Source organism: Cydia pomonella, chromosome 1 (genome assembly GCF_033807575.1).
Source record: "Cydia pomonella isolate Wapato2018A chromosome 1, ilCydPomo1, whole genome shotgun sequence".
NCBI lineage: Eukaryota > Metazoa > Arthropoda > Insecta > Lepidoptera > Tortricidae > Cydia > Cydia pomonella.
In genome coordinates, this window is record NC_084703.1 from 35,474,003 (window position 1) to 35,496,469 (window position 22,467).

The 22,467-nt window shown below is 34.4% G+C and overlaps 1 long non-coding RNA gene across 1 annotated transcript; it reads right to left on the reverse strand.

Annotated features, from left to right (window-relative positions):
• Nucleotides 1-31: 31 nt before the first annotated feature.
• On the reverse strand, nucleotides 32-22,465 carry LOC133521246 (uncharacterized). Its single transcript, XR_009799879.1, has 3 exons — nucleotides 22,140-22,465; nucleotides 8,703-8,773; nucleotides 32-680 (listed from the first exon to the last, which is right to left on the reverse strand). It is a non-coding gene; the product is annotated as an uncharacterized LOC133521246 (long non-coding RNA).
• Between the last annotated feature and the right edge of the window lie 2 nt (nucleotides 22,466-22,467).

Genomic DNA, 22,467 nt, shown 5'->3' on the forward strand with positions numbered 1-22,467 from the left:
GTTATCATATCTCATTCTTCGAATCGGGCCGTAAGGTGTAGAGTGTGTGAAGTTAGGGCTTGTAGAGTTAGAAGCTTGGCTCTACATGAGATCTGATAACTTTTTTACAGTGCGAGCCTTATGGTTTCGTCTTGGCAACTTTTTACATGAAAATGTTTTTGTTGGGACTTAAGAGTTCGCTAACTTAGGAATGGAATGAAATTAACTTGGTTCTTAAAAAATCGAAATTGGCCCAAGCAATTTAATATTACTTTGCTAATCCGCGAGAAAATAACGTGTTAGTCAAACAGTTCTAACCCGTTATACTTACTTGTGTATTTTTACATGCAATTAATATTCCCACCCTCCCACCGCAAAAATAAATACGCAAATAAATATAACAACCCACCACCAAAAGTACAAAACTCGACACGTGTTTCGCCTCTCTACGAGGCATCCTCAGGAGATGTCAACATCTCCAGCATCTCCGAAAGAAGAAAGCGGGGAACAGTTTACAAAAAATAAAAAATACCGACGAATTGAGAACCGCCACCTTTCAAATACATATTGTAATAGGTGGATTCAGAGACATCTACCAGCTATACGTGTGACTGACCGATCCAAAATGAGCTTGTTGTGTTGCGCCTTTTCGCGCTCGTCGCTGTATCTCCAGTACCGACTGCGAAGCTCGGAGCTGCCCTCTGAAAACAGACCGGCAGATGGCGCTAAGAGACCCTGCTCCGGAAATTTCACATAGATGTCGCTCTTGATCCAATGAATGATTAGCAAACTGCAAAATGAGTCTGCTAACGTCAAAGTCATATTACTACTGATTAATTTTTAAAATTATTATTTTTATTATTTAATATTGCGAACACCAACCTGCCCTCTACCTTTTTTTAGCTTTTAATAGGGTTAATACATATAATTAGGTCGATGTCAGCTAAAGTAAAATTAAGATAATAATAATCAAATTCAAGTAATATAAAATATAAAAATAATCAACACAATTCATATATCCAATAAATTAAATTATAATTAAAGTCATTCATTATTATAATATTCCGACATGTCATAAAAGGCATTTGTATTTACTCGTAGTAAGGCATTTTTTTTTATCGAGTGTAGAATGTCAGAACATTTTCAATAAATACCGTTTTATTGGATTTCGTAGGTCGACAACATGTCGAGTCCAACATATTTTTGTTTTTTTGTGTAATACGTTAACTTTTAATATTGGAAATAGGTGTATGTTACTTCTAATATATTTAATTATGTAAAATAGGCATTGTGATGTGAGTGTCATTTTGTTCCTATTTATGGAGAGTTGCCTAGCGGGGGCTCCGTGTGGGGCATATGATATAATCCGTACTGCACTTTTTTGCAAAATGAATACACGCTGCCATTCCGCAGCCGTGCCCCAGAATTCTAAACCATAGCATATCACCACATGGAACAGCGGGAATTAGCTGGCCCTTAGCTGCTGGTAAGGCAAGATACGCACCAGCCTGCTCAGTGCGAAACAGGCACCAGATAATTTGCCACACGGGACATCAATATGCGAATTTAAAATTTTATTATAATTTGGTTAGGGTAGGGTATACCTGGGACAACCATTTTCATACTAATATTCAGAATTAGGAAACGTAATTAGACGTTTAGCGGCGCGTATTTATTTGATATTAATTAACCGGTTATGGAATGGATTTAATTCATGCTATGAGTTAAAAATAGCTTCTACTCCTTTACAAACATCACTTCTAATCATAACAAAATTTCCATCAAGCTCATTTATTGTTATTTATTACTTTACCTACATAATACCGGCGACAAGGCATGTCATTTATATGAATATGAAGCTCTCATGACAATGCAGACCGATCGATGGTGGCCACAGACGATGCAAAATAATTACAAGTTTGAGCGCGTTAGAATGGTCTTGTTTTCGTTAGTTTGGGGTCGTTAGAAAAGTATAGCTGGAAGTAAATAAATCGTTGTATCGAAAAACTGGAAGAGCGTGTGTTGAAGCAATACTAAAAATGGACGATTCCGTACTTTCCGTCCTTTCTACTTACCTATGAGAAGCTAATTTAGGTATTTGTGGTCTCAAAATGTTTCACTATTCGCGAAGTAAGTACTGTTTTAAAATTATTTTCTCATCTGTTGAACAACTGTAGTTTAATAGATTATACATATCAAGCGTTCGGTTAACATTTTGGAAATAAAGCTTTCCATATGATTTAAACTTCTGAACGTAGATTCTGTCAGACATAACTCACATTCTTAACAAATAATTATCAATGTAAATAATTCCAAAGTAAGTCAGGAGGAGAGTAGCCCACCCACAGAGACTTGAAAATTAATATCAAGAATTAAAGGAGTGTACAATTATAATCGGTGGAATTTCGTAAACAACTTAGATGAAGCACGGATTAATCTTTCCTAGCCATCACGTGAAAATCTGTAAGATTCTTGCCAAGAATAGTCGAATTCATTTCAACACCCATAAAAACTATATCTCGTTTCATCTTAGTGGCTAAATTAATTACTTAACTAATTTTGAAAAAATTGTCACGTTGGAAGCGTAAGCCCAGACATTCTATTTAATTTTAAACCACTCTCTATTTGAATTCCGCGCAGGAACAGCAAGTTTGTTGCCATCTCATTATTATTCTTTTTAGGGTTACGTATCCGCGGGGGTTATCCGTTTAAAGCTCAAGATTTGTTACATTTATTCTGCGTGTTCTGACACACATTTGCATGGATTAGGTATTTAAAACAAAAATAAAGTCAAAAACCAAGCATCTTGGTAGGAATCATGGATCTATATCCATGTAAGTCCCAATGTAATGTTGCATTTTTAATTGTAGACAGGCAACACAAGAATGCAGAAGCATACATAGGAGCATTGAAATTGAAACTTCCATTTCTCGTCATGTCATGCCATCAGTGAACCGACCGTAGTGGTAGGTAAGTACGTAGATTGTTGTCGAATAAAATTTTGCATAATTCGTTTAGTTATTTTATTAGCTTTAGTATTTCACCAAGAGTCCATTTTTCAGTCCACAGTCAAGCGTACGGATAAGATTTATTCAATGGATAACACGTGAGCATGGCAGGTGGACCTCAGTGAATTTCAACGATATATTTATAAACATATTGTACTTTCTGTTTAACTCAGTGTACTTTAGAAAATAGAAACCAGTGTACAGTGAGCTACAAAATTGCATGAAGAAATTATAAATGAATTCACAGATAACGTCGCCATGCACACGATATAACACGATTCTTACGTATGTCTCATTTTCATTAACGTAATTCGTTGGAAACTTATAGTTATCGATTGAGAAATCGGCCCTCATAGTACAAACCAAATTTATCTCAATGCATTCCAAAGCTCTCAAAAAAATTAAATCACTCGTAATCATCAGAAAAAATATCTCGACAAAGGCATTGACAATTCTTGTTTGAGTATGCAATTAATTGCTTAGCTAGAAGTAGCTAAGTGAATCGGGCCTATACGGCGTGTGAAACGTAATGCCGTATTTGGCCTGGCCTGAAGTTATCCTGAAATTGAATTGAAAAAACACGATGAAGCCAGCAAGGAGGGCCGGGTTAGTGTAATTAACTCGTCAAATTGAGATATCTGTTTTCCATCTCGACGTAATCAGACTACTTTGGACTGTCAGAAACTGGTTCGGGGGAGTTTATATTTCACTAGACATCTATAGTGAAATATAAACTACCTCTCTGTTTATTCATCACTATCATCATAATACTCCTTGCGTTATCCCTGCATATTGCTACGGCTGGTTTAGGGAGTATGAAGTCCGCTTGGCAACCAAAACCCAAGAATTATCACCGGCACTGGTTTACCCAGAAGGAATACTCTGCGTCATTGAGATTGGTCCGCTTTCCTCACGATGTTTTACTGTTTAATTATAACTGTGCCAAATATTAAGTATGTGATCTGTATAAATGGATTAGCCAATCCAACCAACCAATACCAATTAAACTAAAACAGAGCAATTCCACTAGTAGTTTTCTGCTTTTAGTCATTTTGTTATACCTAACTTACTCAAACCACTGCACACATACTCGTAGGTAGTGCCTAACCTATAGATATATTTTTGCTACGAGTGTGCTCAACTTTTTACTACTGTGTCATAATAAGCTTGAAACATAACTTGTGTCATGTCATAGTGTTGCATTTTGTAATGCATGTTTGCAACTTTGATCTCGGTTCATTAGCTAATGGTGACATAAGTGATGTTAATTGTTAATAACTTTTGTAGATCCTCCGGTATATACGGTCCTTTTAATTGTCATTTTAAGGCGCGCGTCGCTCCAGCGTGCCAAAGAGATGTCGCTTTAATACGCACATAGCGTTGTCTCTTTCAAACATATCGGATGCAGTGTGCCAAGCGTCTTCTGAGCACAACAAAATAAAAAATAAAACTAGTACCGTCAAAAATATTCCTTTGATACACACTTTTATTTCCCACTATACTTTCTCTCCTTGGATGTCTATCAAGTGCTTTTTGAGATTTTTCTAATGATCCCAAACTCAATGTAAGTATTTCTTTTTTTCCATCGTAGAGTTCTTTTGGTTATCTTCCGAATGCATTATCAGATCAGCTCCATTATAGTCAGTATATTAATACATTAGTATGCCAAATTTCAGCTTAACCTTGAGCAGGGACCGGGAAGCGATTCAAATTTAAGTTACAAGATTTGAAGCAAATATACATATATAACACTAGCTGTTGCCCGCGACTTCGTACGTGTGTATTTTTATATCGGGGGTTATATATTCTATACACGAGCGTGTAACATTATGCAGCAAAAGATAGCAGTAGGGACGGTTAATCAATTTTTAATTATTGTACAATGCCTAACATTTGTTTGTCCCAACCAACGAAGTTTCAAGCCCCTAGCTGAAAAAAATGGTCTCGATATAATCCCTCTCAGCCCCCTTAGAAGACTTTCATGTCCACTGTTTCAAAAAAATGTTCGCTCCCGTACTCCCTTTCTCATCGAATTAGGACATTAATCCAAACATTCAATCCATTTCAACTCCCTTAGGGAATACATTTCTTAACACGCTGAAATCACTTTTCTTGTTTTCTATTATTTTGTCTTTTTACGACATTTCAAGTTCACTGTTTACAAAAATGTTCGTTCCTGATGCAAACTTTCAACACTTTTTGACCAACTCAGGGAATGAATTTTCAAAAACGGTAAAATTAGTTTTCGTCCACCAAGTTTCAAGTTCCTAGCGTACTTTAAAAGGAAAGTTCCTAGCTTATTATAGTAATGTAAGCTAATTAAGTATACCTTTCTAAAAAGGTTTAAAGCATTATTTGTACTGGATTCAAACTTTCGACCCCTATTAACTTTTAGAGGTGATTTTAAAAAATGCTGAAATTGAAAATATAAGAAATTATATTCTAATAACATGCCTTTAAACAAAGATTCAAGTCCCGCACTCACACAAATGTTTGATCTTCATACAAATATTCAACCCTCTTTTCAACACCTTGGCGAATGATTTTTAAAAGCACAGAAATTCGCTTTCTTCTTAAAAAATACCATTTAACGAACTTTCAAGTTCCTAGCTTAAACCCCATACAAAGTTTCAACCCCTTTTAACCCTTTTAGGAGATGAATTTAAATAAATAAACGCTAAATTTACTTTCCTTTTATTTTAATAATATGTCTTTACACAGAAATTCAAGCCCCTCACTCAAAAAAATTTTGATCTCCATACAAACTTACAACCCCTTTTTCACCACATTGGGGGTGAATTAAAAAAACGCTGAAATTCGTATTCTTCTCTTTTAATAAAATACCTTTTAACTAAATTTCAAATTCCCAGATTAAAATATAATTTGAACCCTGAGATAAACTTTCATCCCCTTCTTATCCCTCTTAGGGGTTGAATTTTCAACAACATTCAATTAACGTTTTGTAGTCTTATATGTTCTAAGAAGATTAAAAGCATTTGTAATGGATTCAAACTCTCAACCCCTATTTAATAATTTTAGAGGATGAATATTTAAAATGCTGAAATTACTTTTCTTGTATTCTAATAATATGTCTTGATACAAAGATTCAAGCCCTGGCCACAAAAATATGTTTCATCTCCGTACAATATTTCAACCCCTTTTTCACCACCTTGGAAAATGAACTTTCAATAACACTGAAAAGACTTTTCTTTCATTTTAATAAAATCCCATTTTACAAAGTTTCAAGTTCCTAAGCTCAAAATAACCCCTTTTTAACCCCTTTCAGGGGCTGTATTTCCAAAAAAGGTGGAATAACTTTTATTTGTAATCGGCTATTACACCTTTATAAGAAGTTTCAAAGAATTTGTAATGTATTCCAACTTTTAACCCCTTTTTAGGGTTCCGTAGTCAACCCTTATAGTTTCGCCATGTCCGTCTGTCTGTCTGTCTGTCTGTCTGTCCGAGGCTTTGCTCCGTGGTTGTTAGTGCTAGAAAGCTGAAATTCGGCATGGATATATAAATCAATAAAACCGAAAAAGTCGTACAATAAAATCTAAAAACTTAATTTTTTTGAGGGTACCTCCCCTACACGTAAAGTGGGGGTGAATTTTTTTTTGCTTCAACCCTACAGTGTGGGGTATCGTTGGAAAGGTCTTTCAAAACTAATAGGGGTCTTCGACAAACATTTTTTGATAAAGTGAATATATTCGGAGATAATCGCTCCGAAAGAAAAAAAAATTGTGTCCCTCCCCCTCTAACTTTTGAACCATAGGTCCAAAAATTATGAAAAAAATCGTGAAAGTAGAACTTAAGAAAGACATTAAATGAAAACTATAGCAGACATGATCAGTTTAGCTGTTTTTGAGTTATCGCAAAAAGTTCCCCCTTCATAGTAAAAAGACTTACTTTACCTAATTAGGTACTGATTATGCAAATTTGCCTATTTGTTCAACTCGCGTGAAAGGTACCGTTTCATCCCTTGGTTAACAATTTACTATACTTTAAGCTCCAGTTGTAATCAGGGATCGGAAACTCGGGAGCTATTATACCTACAACTAGCAAAATTCCGGAAAAAGCTAATCAAGTACGGAGTCGGCTTCTTAAAAATAATATTTTTTATTATTTAAATCCCGGGATCCTGGGATTGTATGGAACATCAGAAAATGGTTAATACGTATCAATTGTCGTTGGGTTATGCCTTTTTTAGCGAATTTCGTCAACATACAAGCCGTTTTAACGACGTACAGAATGTATCAAAAAGACACGTGGTAGTCCGTTTAAGGGCTTAATTAATTATAGGTATTGTGTTAGGATGATAATATTGATAACATAATATCAAGACAAACTTTTTTTAACGGAAATTTTTAAACAATGACGGAAATACAAATATACTGTTTACTTTTGCATAGGTATGTACATTTGGTTTTGATTTACTGATTTAACGAAGATTCATACCTTTGTACCATTATTTTTACTAAAAGTAACAATACAACTTTAGTTTGATGTCAACTAATACTGTACTGTCAGTTAAATGAAAAACACATGAATTAAATAAAATTTTGATCATAGGAACAACTAAAATAGTCTATTTAAATACTTTAATACATTTTTATGGCTGTTATTCTAATTTTCGGTATTCCGGGAAATCCCGGGAAATTTATTAGTAAAATTAAATTGAGTCCGCCTCCATACTAGTCAACATCGACGCGGCGTAGGCACTGAGCCCGAAGTTTAGGTATAATAGCTCCCGAGTTTCCGATCCCTGCTTGTAATCTACCTATGTTGTATCTTTGAATCTTTTTCAACCCCTTTTTCACCATCTTAAAGGATAAATTTGCAAAAATGGTGAAATCTCGTTTCTCTTGTATTTTAATAATATATCTTTTTACCAAGTTTCGAATTTATAGCTTAAAATAAAACTTGAACCCCATACAAACTTTCATCCCTTTTATAAAATCGCTTCTTAACTCTTATTCTCTCATTCGCTTCTTTATCTAATTTCAACTTTCTAGCATTTGTAGTTTCGGCTCTGCGTTGATGAGTCCGTCAATCAGTCAGGACACGTGCATTTATATATATATATAGATATAATAAATAAATAAATAAATATTATAGGACATTATTACACAAATTGACTAAGTCCCACGGTAAGCTCAATAAGGCTTGTGTTGAGGGTACTTAGACAACGATATATATAATAATAAATATTTATAAATACTTAAATACATAGAAAACACCCATGACTCAGGAACAAATATCCATGCTCATCACACGAATACATGCCCTTACCAGGATTTGAACCCGGGACCATCAGCTTCGTAGGCAGGGTCACTACCCACTAGGCCAAACCGGTCGTCGCATATAATTATATACAAAGAGATATACGCGGTAAAGCGAAATAAAAATGTGTGATAACAATTTTCTCAAAAATGGATGGCAGAGTCGTCTTTGCCGGTTAAAAAATAGGGCGCGAAGTGCGCAACAAAATTAAAAGTTAAAAACTACAGACAGCGTAGTGGTGATATTCTGTTTGCTTAATACGAGACGATGTCATTGCAATCGGCTGCTAAGTTAATAAGTATGTACATTTTACTTTAACCATCTCCTGGCTCTCGTTATACACATGGCGTAGGATATCAGACTATATATTACTAATTACGTGATATTATATCACTGATTATCATTAAGGTACCTTCATTTTAGTTAAGTACTAACCTTGTATCCTAAGCTGCAACAGACCCACTTCCAGCGCCAGAGCAAACAGCAGTGCGTCCATATGACTAATCCTGGACAAAATACCATTTATATGTACATATAACATGTATTGTGTTTTATTTTATCACACGAATGAAGTCGTGCCACTCAATTAATACAGCGACATTGACATAAAAGCGTTTTGTAAGTGAGAGTTACAAATATTTTTGTGAAGTAAATGTTGACATGAAAGTACTTGTTTTTTTCATAGTTCTAAACTTTAAGAGGAAAGAGGACGGCCGATTCTTCATACAAAAGTAGTCCTCATTTTCCTCTCTGCATATTAACATTATTGGAAATATTTTGACACAATTTGTTGTATATTAACCACAGCTATGGTACTACGTTTGATATTATTCTAATTTTTGATTAGTATAGGTGTTAGAATCATTTAAAATTTTTATGAAATCTGTTTCTCGTTCCTAATTTTTATACAACATAAATCGAAAAAAGTCAAACGTAGGGGCATAGCTGTGGCTGATATGCAAAAAATCGTATCAAAATATTTTCATTAATGTTAATATTCTGAGAGGAAAATGAGGACTACGTTTGTATGAAAAGATGACATCGCGTGGGTCAGCCACTATCTTCATTAAAAAAAAAGTTCAAGACAAAACAGCAGAAAAAACTGAGTTGTTTTGAATTCCTGATCTTGAATCTTATACATTTAAACAAGTAATTCTTGTATATTTATATTTTAGTTTTTTTGATGACTTTGTGTAGTTCCATTTCATAACTTTAAAGATAAATACGAAACAGTAGGAAATCCCAGCTCACCCCGTAGTAGGGGTGAGGAGAGATTTCTTACTAAGGTGAGTTTAGAAAATTGTTGGATCGCTACTTTGGGATTATGAACATTATACATTATTATAGCTTGATTTGTTATTAGAATATATAATTTACGTAGCAGTAGCCTGTAAAAACCAACTCATCCCTCTGTCATCCCTCCTCACCCCATTCATAACCCAACTGCCCTCGTAATCTCTACTCACCCCATTTTACGGTATGTATTTTTTTTTTCTGTAGGTACTACAGGTGCGGCCAGTACTCTCTCACTAGCCTTACATGATTCCCAAAGGATTCAGCCAAATCAGACTGCATTCGGTATCGAAGTGAAAGTTAGGGGAGCACATTGATTACTTACGCGTGCCTAACTCGGGGGAAATGAGACTTTTGAACAATTGATTTCTATAAGTCTTATATATCATTCGACATATAATAAAATACAGCCACCCTCTAGAAGAACAAGAACAGGTTGACTTGAGAGACTACTATAAAGTTGCCAAAAGTATTGTACGTACTCGGTTGTACCTTTTACTCGTAGAAAATATTTTAAATAGGAGATCCGAATACGATACCGTGGAACGTGCCCTTAAACGGATCCCCACTATTTTTGTTACACCTTGTGTGTTGTACCAAAGAAAGCGATTTGTTAAAACTGGAGTTCATTGTAATGACATGCTTTTTAGCATGTTTTGTGGCATTAAATTTCTTCTCTTTTTTTATATAACGTCGGTGGCAAATAAGTATACGGCCCGCCTGATGGTAAGCAGTCTCCGTAGCTTATGGACGCCTGCAACTCCAGAGGAGTTACATGCGCGTTGCCGACCCTAACACTCCGCACCCTCGTTGAGCTCTGGCAACCTTACACACTACATACAAATAACATACAGACTATTAATAATTACATACTGTACAAAGTGTAACAAAAACATTGGGTATCGTGTTTGGATAAGGATAACGTAGAAGAACAACATTTTTGACGCGAAAAACAATTTTTTGCTATATTGCGGTTGCCTAAATCAGTCAACCCTCAATACCTTTGCCAAAAAAAATTCGCGTCAAACGAATGTCCCATTTTTTTTGTTACACCTTGTATATATGTCTATACGGCATTACATCTGGGACTTATTGCAACACGGTGAGCATTGACCACACCTGACAGTGACACTGAATTTCTGTCAATTTCTGTACTTAGCGTCAAAATTTACTCGTTGGACCAGCAATGTACGGGGAATTGTTACAGTAAGGTGATATTTTGTCACCGTGGTGAAACAGGGGCCTGCAGTGGCAGCATGTAGGGCTAATATGGTCGGCTCTTTATCATTTGTCACCATGCTTGTCACGTTCTAACAAGTATGTAAGTGCGAAAGTTACGCATGGCATGACAGGTGATAAAAATGAGACCATGATACCGCTGCTGGTTTCATTTTTATCACTTGTCACTATGCCCGTCACATTCGCGCTTAAATACTTGTTAGAACGTGACAGGCATGGTGACAAATGATAAAGAGCCGACCATCTAAACCCTACTGTGGATGTAGCACGGTCGTAATTTTATCACTTGTCACTATGCTGGTCACATTCTAACAAATAAGTAAGTGCGAAAATGACAGGCATATTGACAAGTGATATAAATGCGACCGTGCTACAGCTGCAGATAACGTAAATATGATAAAAATCCAGGATCCGTGCACAGGAATAAGCATGTATTTATCACGTATGCATCAAATTAGAAAGGTTATATATTTAACCTTTTGACCGCCAAAGACGTCATATGACGCGCGCGGCTACAGCCCAATATCAACCTTCATGCGTATCGACAAGGTTCACGATTACGCGCCGCGTACGATAGGCGTTCAAAAGGTTAAAGGTTATTTATAAATTGTAATATGTATGTTATAAACACTTTTATGCATATGACAAATAGAATTAGTAAGAACAAGAAACCAAAAAAAAAATACAAAGAATCGTAATGGCAAAATTCTTCTATAACGTTTTTTAATGATATTAATTTACTCGTATAACCAACTTTATAAACATGTATTAGCTTAGCTATGTTTGTGAGTACTCTCATAATCCCTTCACCCGGTCGACCCTTACGTCTTTACCTTCTCCTACTCAAACCATAATACTAACACAAATAATGCATATTAAAATGAATATCATCAACACTTAAGAGGAAAGGTGATGGCCGCTGCTTCGTACAAACGTAGTCCCCTTTTCCTCTATGCATACTGTCATTATGTTTTTTTTTTAAATTTGATGTATATTAACCATTCCCCTACGACTTTTTCAACTCAACTTTTTTATTATTGTAATAAAAAATATATAATAATTAAAAAAAGCAAAATAACTTAATTTCATATCTTTAAAAAAAAGGGAACCGCCTTCAAAAAACTAACCCACTGAAAAGCACAAAATATTTTTTATATACCCCACCCCTATCCTTATCCACGTGTCCAGTCCCTATCCCGTCGTAAAGCAATTATCTGCCAAAAAGTAATTAATACCTAATAATAATAATAAAATAACCATCCTGGTAATTAGTTATTATATTTTTATGCGTGATACCAAGTTTTGTATGGTAGATATCAAAAACCAATTTCTAGTTTTTATTTTACCACTCTTTTCGCCTGATTGAATTATATGTATACTAATTCATATTGAAGCTTTCTTGCATTAGCGATCACTGAGCAAAACCGCGGGCAGACAGACGGACATGACGAATCTGTAAGGTTTCCTAATTGGATAAGAAACCGTAAAAAGTACTTAATAAAATAATTTAACAATTCTCCCAGGCATCAATTTATGTATTAACGACATTAATATTGCCGCTGCCAGCGCTTTCGCACGCCCCGGTAGGCTTTCAAATTTCGGCACTTCTTCATGAATACCTACCAATGCAACGCTACCATCTCTTTATCCACACCTACACAGGGTGCCTGGCCGCCGTAGGTTTATTGTTTATTATCTAATGGTACTTCGTGTCACCCATGATGACGCGCAGATTTGTCAAATCTAACCTTTAGTAACATGACATTACAAGTCAAGACACGCGTCGACGTGAATGACACGATCTATAATAGTCTTGTCTGTTTATATTGTACCCAATAAACTTACATTGCTGTTTTATAAATACAATTAAATAAAAATCAAAAAGAATCAAAGGGGTTATTATTGCTGTTACAGGGACAGGAAAGTTACATATAGTTTTCTCGGTCCGTGTAAGCAGAAAGTGTCCAGAAAAAGGACATATTTAATAATAACCCCTTAATGTCGTTGTATCGTTGTAGCTTTTGCAGCTGTACTATTTAAAAATATACTAGCTTACGTAAGCTCCATTCGAAAGCTATTATTTACGTGAATATAAACTGATAAATTTAAGCTCTTTGTGCATAAATACACTGAGTATTTCATGTGCTGAAACATATGCAATAAGCCATAGGAAAAACATCAATATAAATAAATATACAATATGTATAAATAAATATTGGCATTCAGTGAGACAAAACGTTTATAAAGCTATAATCGCAACTTGGAATCTGAATTTCCACCAAGTAAACATATCTATGCAGCAGCAAAATAAGATAATAACCAATGATAACTATCAGATCAGTGGAGTATGCAACAACTTTTTAATTTATCAAATAATGGTAAGTCCCATAATGACAACAAAGCTCCATAAACCCTAAGAATATACCATAAATTATTGAAATTTCTAGAACTTAGGTATGAAATATATTATAGCGAAATAAGCTAATGGGACCGGAATCTTTCGCTTGGCAGCTGGGCAAGCAGCACAGTACAAGGGTATATTTAAGTAGGTACACAATGCAAGGCAGGCACAAACAAAACATATACATGTATTTAAATATCCCGAGGTTGACTAGTTATGATGTAAATGAAAATTTTAGCTTGAAATCATAAAATGAAATGGTAATATATGATAGAGTGAGATAAGGAGATCAATGATCTTATATGAGTTATATGTCTCTTTATATCTTACATCTTGAAGCACCGCTATGTACTCGTAAGATCATGCGTATACTGCTCATAAACCTAATCAAAACTATAGGCCTGATCTGAACTTTAATATATGTCCAAAAATTAGCTCTAGATACTCTTCAAACAAAAACGTCAATTTTGACACTGATTTATCCGATCGATATACTATCCATATCTCAAGCTAATCTAATTTCTGATGTATATTAAAGTTCGAATCAGGCTGCATACAACTTCTTACATACAAGTACTTAAAATTTCCTTAAATACCTTAAACTTTCTTTACTTTTCTTATTTTATTCTTTTAGAAATTAATTAAGGATCGAGGGACGATAGTTCTTACGTTTCCGATGTTATGATTCCAGTGATCTTGTTTATGCTTAAATACGAGTATTTAATGCGCTTTACATAATATACACCTCGGCGGGAATAGCAATTCCTGTATTCGTTTTAGTTTTATCGGAAAATCGCTCATCCACGAATTTCCGATTCCGCCCTCTGCAATAATGTACTATTACTATGTGCATTGTATTATTACTCATCAAGAAAAATATATCTAGACAAAGAAAATGTTTTCATCATATCGAATATCGGGTCCAACACTGCAGTTTTGGAAATCATTCCAGACACCTTTCTCAGGTATTGACGATATTTTTTGCTACGCTACGGTGTCGTTTGTCTGAATATTTTATATGAAATGGCTAACTCCGTATTGGATCGATATTATCAGGAGGATGTCAAGAGCATATTAGTCATTTAGTACTCCAGATATTTTGTATATATATGTAATATGCTAAATAGATATGTTGTATAAAAAGTTGATACATTTTAGGACGGATTTAAGGCCTTATTTCGTTTCTGCTCACTGTGCCAAAAAGCATCATGAAATAATATATACAAAAAACTTATTACGTATAAAGTACTCATTTCTTCATTTGAATTCACAAATATATATTGAAAAAATAGTTTCTTAATATTTTTTTGTAGTTTTTTAGAATTAACATTGACAATTTCCTCAATACAAAGTACAAGTACAAGTGAAGCATCTCTGCCGCCACATGATAAAGTATTGTTTGCTTTCTGAGCAATTCAATGTAACTTTTCTTATTGTTGCTTAATGTGAGAAGTGTTCAAGAAAACAGTGGAACATCGATATTAAATGTGAATGAATAGGATATTTTGTAAAAATAACTTATTGTGCTGAATTTTGTCGACATAAAAGCAAATTCCCTTATGTAACAACAATATGGCCTTAAATCTATCTTATTTTGTGTTTTCTTTGATGATTCTAATAGCGCAGTTGTACAGCCCGGTACAAAGATTAAAAGTATACATAGTGGTTTGTATCTTACTTGATGTATTACACTGTAAAAATATTTTACAGAAAAGTGTGCACTTTTTTCTGTTCAATAACGTAAATCACATATTCGTATTAGTCTAGGCATATACAATAACTTTATGAACGCAATTTTATCTTTATTCAAGCCTAAAAAAATTGGATTATGTTTCGCTTTTTGGCAATTTTTCGACACTTGTAGGTATGTACACTTTTATGGAACTTTTATAATACTTTTTTATGTTACGTTTTAAGTAACTTTACATAAAAGCGGTGTAAAAGTAGTCCACTATTGTAATGTAACCAACAAAGATTCTAACTGATAAATTACAAAAACATTTTAACTATGCGTATGCTAATATTGAATGCAAACTCGAGGACATCCAGCGAGAATCCCGCAAAACCAACCTAGAACTAAGAAATGTCCCAAAAACACCAAAGGAGACCAAAGAAGACTTACTGAACATGACTATTGAACTTTCAAAAACGATCTTGAGTCCAATTACCAAAACGGACATCAAAGATATTTATAGAGTACGCCCGAAACAAGGAGGAACAATCAACACGCCAATTATCATCGAATTATCATCCAATCTGATAAAAAACGATTTCCTCAAAATGTGCAAAGCACACAATATTAAGCAAAAGGGCAGTCTACGTGCCTCGCATCTAGGACTACAAGCTCCAGGGAACCCTCCGGTTTTTGTTGCTGAGCAACTGACTGCAAAGGCGTCAAGACTATATTTCCTTGCCAGGGAGCTAAAGAAAAGAAACCTTTACAAATATTGTTGGACAAACTATGGCAGAGTTTACCTACGCAAAGATGACCACTCTCAGATCATACTCGTAAACAATGAAGAACAAGTCGAAAGACTAAGCAAGGAGGACCCGCAGGCTTGTTTATTTAATATCAATAGACCCCCTACCACCAGAACCCAGACCGACCAATCAACCGTCAAGGATACCCCAGCCCTTGAGCTAGACGAAAGCGCGACCCAGAATATGTGACTATCATACTTACTTGTATTCATGTTTCTCGCCTATACACTTGCATGTTATCCTGGTACTAACTTACGCTCGTATCACTTAGTATTAAGACTAGCTTTAAATATTATTAGTATTTCTAATACACTTTACACTCTTCACACACACAGAATCTTTAAATTTAATTTCTCTCTGGTAATAGCATCATTACAAATCAAGTTTACTACACCCATCTGTCATCTATGGGTTCCTAGTACAAATTTGCTATTCATTCTCACTTTAAAAACTCTACCAAACAATCAGTCGGTTGCTTTACTTACACGATATTCACCTAAAACACACACCAACATAAAACCGCTCTACATTCTACATAATAAAACTTTTGTCTTTGCACATTCTACTACCATCTATAAGGTAAGTAACATTATGACTCTTTTAAAACCCCTTGTTCACAATTTCAACTTAATATGAATAATATACTTACAACAATAAGTGACTTAGATACTTCTGAAATATCGACGTCAGTTCAATGTGACATTCAAGACTTAAACAAACACATCACAATTTTCGATAACAGTTTTACTATAATATCGCAGAACATTAGGAGTATTTACTGCAACTTCGATAATTTTATTATTACACTTTCAGAGCTAGAGTTTAAAACCGATGTAATTATATTAACGGAATGTAGATTAAACGACACGAAACCATTACCCTACTTACCTAACTATACTGCATTATCAACTAAAAATAACCTAAATCAGAACGACGGAGTTGTGGTGTTTGTAAAAAACCATTTAAAGGCGGCTTTAGGCGAACTAGAGCTTGAACAAGCTTCTGGTATATACATTAAAATAAATAATATGATAATACTAGGTATTTACCGGTCACCTTCAAATACAAATGCAAATATTTTTATCAACTCTCTTAGCAACTATTTAGATATTATTAAATCGTTTAACAACATAATAATAACCGGGGACATCAACATAAATCTTATTTCCCGTCACCAAGATTCCCCACAGGAATGTTTAAACAGACACCAATATCTAACTATGCTCTCCACCTATGGCTTACTTTCTGCTCACTCACTACCTACTCGTATGAACAACTGTTTAGACCATTTTATATTAAAAATACAAAGTGACAAACTAACTGCCTCTATGGCTGTTCTTAATACTACTGTGACGGACCACAATACCATTTTTCTATGTTTAACGGGTTACAAAGCTTTTGAAAAAACCCCTAAAATTCTAACAACTTACGACTATAATAAAGCCCTCGCAAACTTACAAAATAAAAATCTAGACTTTTTGCTATTAAGTAATGATCCTAATTTTATCCTTGATCAATTAACAAACACTATTCAAAATTCATTGGACGCAAGTAAAAATATCAAACTCATACCTAAAAGTCGTAGAATAATAAAACCATGGATTACTCCTGGAATCTTGCGCTGTATCCGCAATAGAAATAAAATGCAACTTAAACTTCGTTCTGACCCACTAAATATAATCTTGAAGACTACGTTTACTAGATACCGTAACTATTGCAATAATCTTATTAAAAAAATAAAGCGGAATTATGAAAGGGAAAAACTTGCAAGTTCGATGAAAGACTCCAAAGCACTTTGGGACTCAATCAAGTCAATTACTCACTATAAAAAAGCTAAAAATAATAATAATGAACTACTAAAATGTAAATCTACCCCTTTAAATGCAGTTAATTATGTAAATAACTATTTTGCTAATGTTGGTAGAAACTTAGCCGGAGAAATCAATATCGCAGAATCAAATTCCTCCCCTAGTAGTGTAGCTCACCCAATAAAATCCAACCTTTCCTCATTTTTTCTTAGTAGCACTGATCCTCATGAAGTGGACAAATTACTTATGAACCTAAAGACCAAAAGTGCTCCCGGACTAGACAATATCCCCACAGAATTTCTAAAACTCTCCAGGCATCTCGTGGTCCCAGTAATCAGTCACTTGGCTAACCAATGTTTTATAAATGGAGTTTTTCCATCAGCTCTTAAGAAAGCTGTAATCACGCCTGTGTATAAGAGTGGGAAAAGAGATGACGTCAACAACTACAGACCTATTTCCGTTCTCCCTGCAATCTCCAAAATTTTAGAAAAACTAATTAATACTAGATTGATTTCATATTTAGATCAATATAAAATTTTATCTAGCTCCCAATTTGGCTTCAGAAAGGGTAAGTCTACTGAGGATGCAGTGCTAGCGCTCACTTCAGTAATAACTAAGCATGTAGATAGAGGCGACCGTTGTATGGCAGTCTTTTTAGACCTTAAAAAAGCCTTTGACACCGTCTCGATTCCCACTCTTGTGCACAAATTAGAGCTGATTGGAATTAGAGGTAAACCTTTGGATCTGATGAGTGATTACCTGCAAAATCGGCAACAGCGTGTTAAAATTGAGGATTATGTAAGCCACGACTCAGACATATCCTATGGTGTTCCTCAAGGCAGTGTACTGGGGCCGACGTTATTCTTGATTTACATAAATGATCTGACCAACCTGCTTGTAAAAGATGGACAAGTGTTTTCATATGCAGATGACACGGTTGTAGTGTTTAACGGGAAGTCTTGGGATAGAGTCTACAATAGCGCCGAAATTGGTTTAAGCAAAATAAGTAATTGGCTAAAATGTAATCTCTTAACGCTAAACACATCTAAAACAACTTATACCTGTTTTACAAAAACCATAATTACTCAGCCATCTGATAATCACACTCTAAAAATACATACGTGTGATCTTATTAACACCAACGATTGTAATTGCACGCAAATAGAAAAAGTTAGCTCTACTAAATACCTTGGCATTCTAATTGACCAACGCCTTTCATGGTACTCACATATTGAATACGTAAATAATAGGATTAGGAAACTTAACTGGATTTTTAAAACTCTTCGACATGTAGCTTCAAAGCCATTACTTAATCAACTTTATACTGCTCTAGCCCAATCTGTAATGTGCTACTGTATTACGGTTTGGGGTGGGGCAGCCAAAACGAAATTCCTCGAAGTAGAGAGAGGACAGAGAAGTTTAATTAAGTTAATGTATTTTAAACCTTATAGATATCCAACTGAAGAGCTTTACAAATTTTCCGAACTACTTTCAATTAGAAAGCTATTTGTCTTGCAATCAATTTTAAAATTACATAAGTCCTTACCATATCCAATCCAAACCAATCTCATAACTATAGGGAGACGTAAGCAAAATGTTGCACCGATACCCCCGACTAAGTCACGATTTGCCAAGATTCAGTATAGTAGAGTCTCAGCTCATCTGTATAATAGAATTAATAATAAAATTGATATCTATCCTTTGCAGTTATTTAAATGTAAAAAAGTTGTGACAGAATGGTTAAAATTACAAAGCTATGATGAAGTGGAGACTCTCATATTATAATATACACAACAAATAGAGAATAGGCCAACTAGCATATACATACATAACATATACACACACACATACACGCACACGCACACGCACACACACACGCACGCACACGCACACACACGCACACACACGCACACACACACACAGTTTAGGAAATTTGTATCACATTAGATTAAAATTTACTCAAAGTTAAATGTATTAGTAAAATTAAAATTAAATGTATTGATATTATAAATATCAAGATTGTTATATTTGTTCTTTTTACTCAGCAAAACTGCTTGTTGTTTATATTATTTGTTAATTCAATTCTACACGTGTTGTTATGGAAGAGCGGGGTCTTCTGTCACAGGTATTTTATACTTACTAGAAGACTCCAACCTTTACAATTGAACCCTGTATCATTAACAAATAAAACATTTTCATTTTTTTTTTTTTTTTTTTTAATATAATGCAATAAAAATATTTCCATATCTCTTAAAAAACAATAAATAACGAAGGTAGAAATAAATAATACATAATCTGTTCCATTATGGATGTGACTTTACTTTTGTGTGACACTTGTATATATGATACTTGTGTTGGGTGTGATATAAGCCCTTAAATCCGCTCTTACCGATACGTGATAAATACACTTTTTTTTACTTAACAAATCCAACACGTAAACATCGCTTTTCCCTATTTACACTTTATAAATTTTATTGAGATAAAATATAAACAATTATTATCTACTCAATACATTAAGGCCTTATAAACGGCAATTAAGTATTTTAAAGTACTCGTACCTAATGCTTTATAAGATAAGGAAACTAAGGAAACCAAAAACCGTTTTATATTGTAACTATTTATTGGTAGCGTAGCAGTCGAAATTTTCCTCGACCTTCGACCTTTTAGCTCACATACAGCGTATACAGCTGACTGAGTGCGATCCGAGCTGCGATTACCTACTATCAGTTAAAACTAAAAGCGAGTTTTCGCTTCGCAGTGTCGTTTCACATCATTTTAAGCCAATTTGGTCAGTCAGAAACACTTGCGATCAGTTCGCTGCATGTTGCCTTTTCAAGTTATCGGCTTTTCAGTCCGCAACAGTTATCCGTTTTATTTTACTAAATATTTATTACTGGAGAGTCAGCTGCAATGTACATCATTATTTCGTATTGTATTTAGTACATAGTGTATATGTATAATTACTAGCTGTTGTCCGCGACTTCGTACGCGTGGATTTTTTATGTCGGTGGTTATATATTCTATAGGTATACATGAGCGTATTATAACATTATGCAGCAATAGGTAGCAGTAGGGACGGTTAGTCAATTGTTAATTATTATACAACGGCTAAGATTTGTTTGTCCCAACCAACGAAGTTTCAAGCCCCTAACTGAAAAAAAAGTTCTCGATATAATCCCTCTCAGCCCCCTTAGAAGACTTTCAAGTCCACTATTTAAAATAATGTTCGCTCCCGATGCAAACTTTCAACCCTTTTTCATCAAATTAGGAGATTAATTCAAACTTTCAATCCATTTTAACTCCCTTAGAGAAAAGTGATTTCGAAATGTGTTCTAAACACGCTGAAATCACTTTTCTTGTTTTCTATTATTGTGTCTTTTTACGACATTTCAAGTTCACTGTTTACAAAAAAATTCCTTCCTGATGTAAACTTTCAATACTTTTTTGACCAACTCAGGGAATGAATTTTCAAAATCGGTCAAATTACTACCCTTATACCAAGTTTTAAGTTCCTAGCTTACTTTAAAAGGTAAGTTCCTAGCTTATTTTAGTAATGTTATATTAAGTATATGCCTTTGTAAGAAGGTCTAAAGCATTATTTGTACTTGATTCAAACTTTCGACCACTTTTTAACCCTTTTAGAGGATCAATTTTTTAAAATGCTGAAATTACTTTTCTTGTATTCTAATAATATGCCTTTAAGCAAAGATTCAAGTCCCTCACTCACAAAAATATTTGATCTCCATACAAACTTTCAACCCCTTTTTCACCACGTTTTAAGGGTGAGTTTTTGAAAACGCTGAAATTACTTTTCTTGTATTCTAATAATATGTCTTTATACAAAGATTCAAGCCCCGCACAGAAAAATTTTTGATCTACGTACAATATTTCAACCCCTTTTTCACCACCTTGGGGGATTAATTTTCAAACACACTGAAAACAGTTTTCTTTCTTTTTAATAAAATTCCTTTTCACAAAGTTGCAAGTTCATAGCTCATAATAAAACTTAAACCACATACAAACTTTCGTCCCCTTTTTAACCCCTATTAGGGGTTGAATTTCCAAAAACGTTGAAATAACTTTGATTTGTAATCGGCTATTATGCCTGTATAAGTTTGAAAGAATTTGTAATGTATTCCAACTTTCAACACCTTTTTAAGCCTGTTAAGGGGATGCATTTTTAAAAACGCTGAAATGACTTTTCTTGTGTTTTAATAATATGCCCATGTATAGAGTTTTAAGTCCCGCACTCAAAAATTTTTTGATATATATACAAACTTTCAACCCCTTTTTAACCACTTTACGGGGTGAATTTGCAAACACGCTGAAATCAGTTTTCTAGTATTTTAATAATATATCTTTTTACGGAGTTTCGAATTCCTAGCTTAAAATAAAACTTGAACCCCATACAAACTTTCATCCCCTTTTTAAGCCCCTTACGGGGAGAATTTCTCAAAATCGCTTCTTAGCTCTTGTACACGTTATACATGCATTTGTAGTTTTGACTCTGCGAGTCAGTCAATCAGTCAGGACATGTGCATTTATATGTATACATATAGAGTATATTATATAATTTTAACCATTACGTCAAGGTAAACTCTCTCAGTGCTATTAAAAATTACATAATAATGTTACATTTAAAATACTTACCGTTCGCTTTTCTCCATTTCAGTCATATTTTTCGAATCACTTATTACAAATATTCGGTTTAGTAATTGCAACACGGCTGAACTAAATCCCTTGTGGTGGGTGACTGCACTATCCGTTAGCAACGAGGCACAGTTTGTTCGATAATGCTTAAATGGTAAGTAGACTATAACACTTTACGCTCTTGCGTTTTGTACATGTACACATCTTTAAAATAATGACATTTAATCGTAGTAGATCCGTTAATGACATTAAATATCGTAGGTAGACTAATAGGTGGCTCTGGTCGCTTTTATATATTATATATATCGAGGACATCCACTCTGACGCC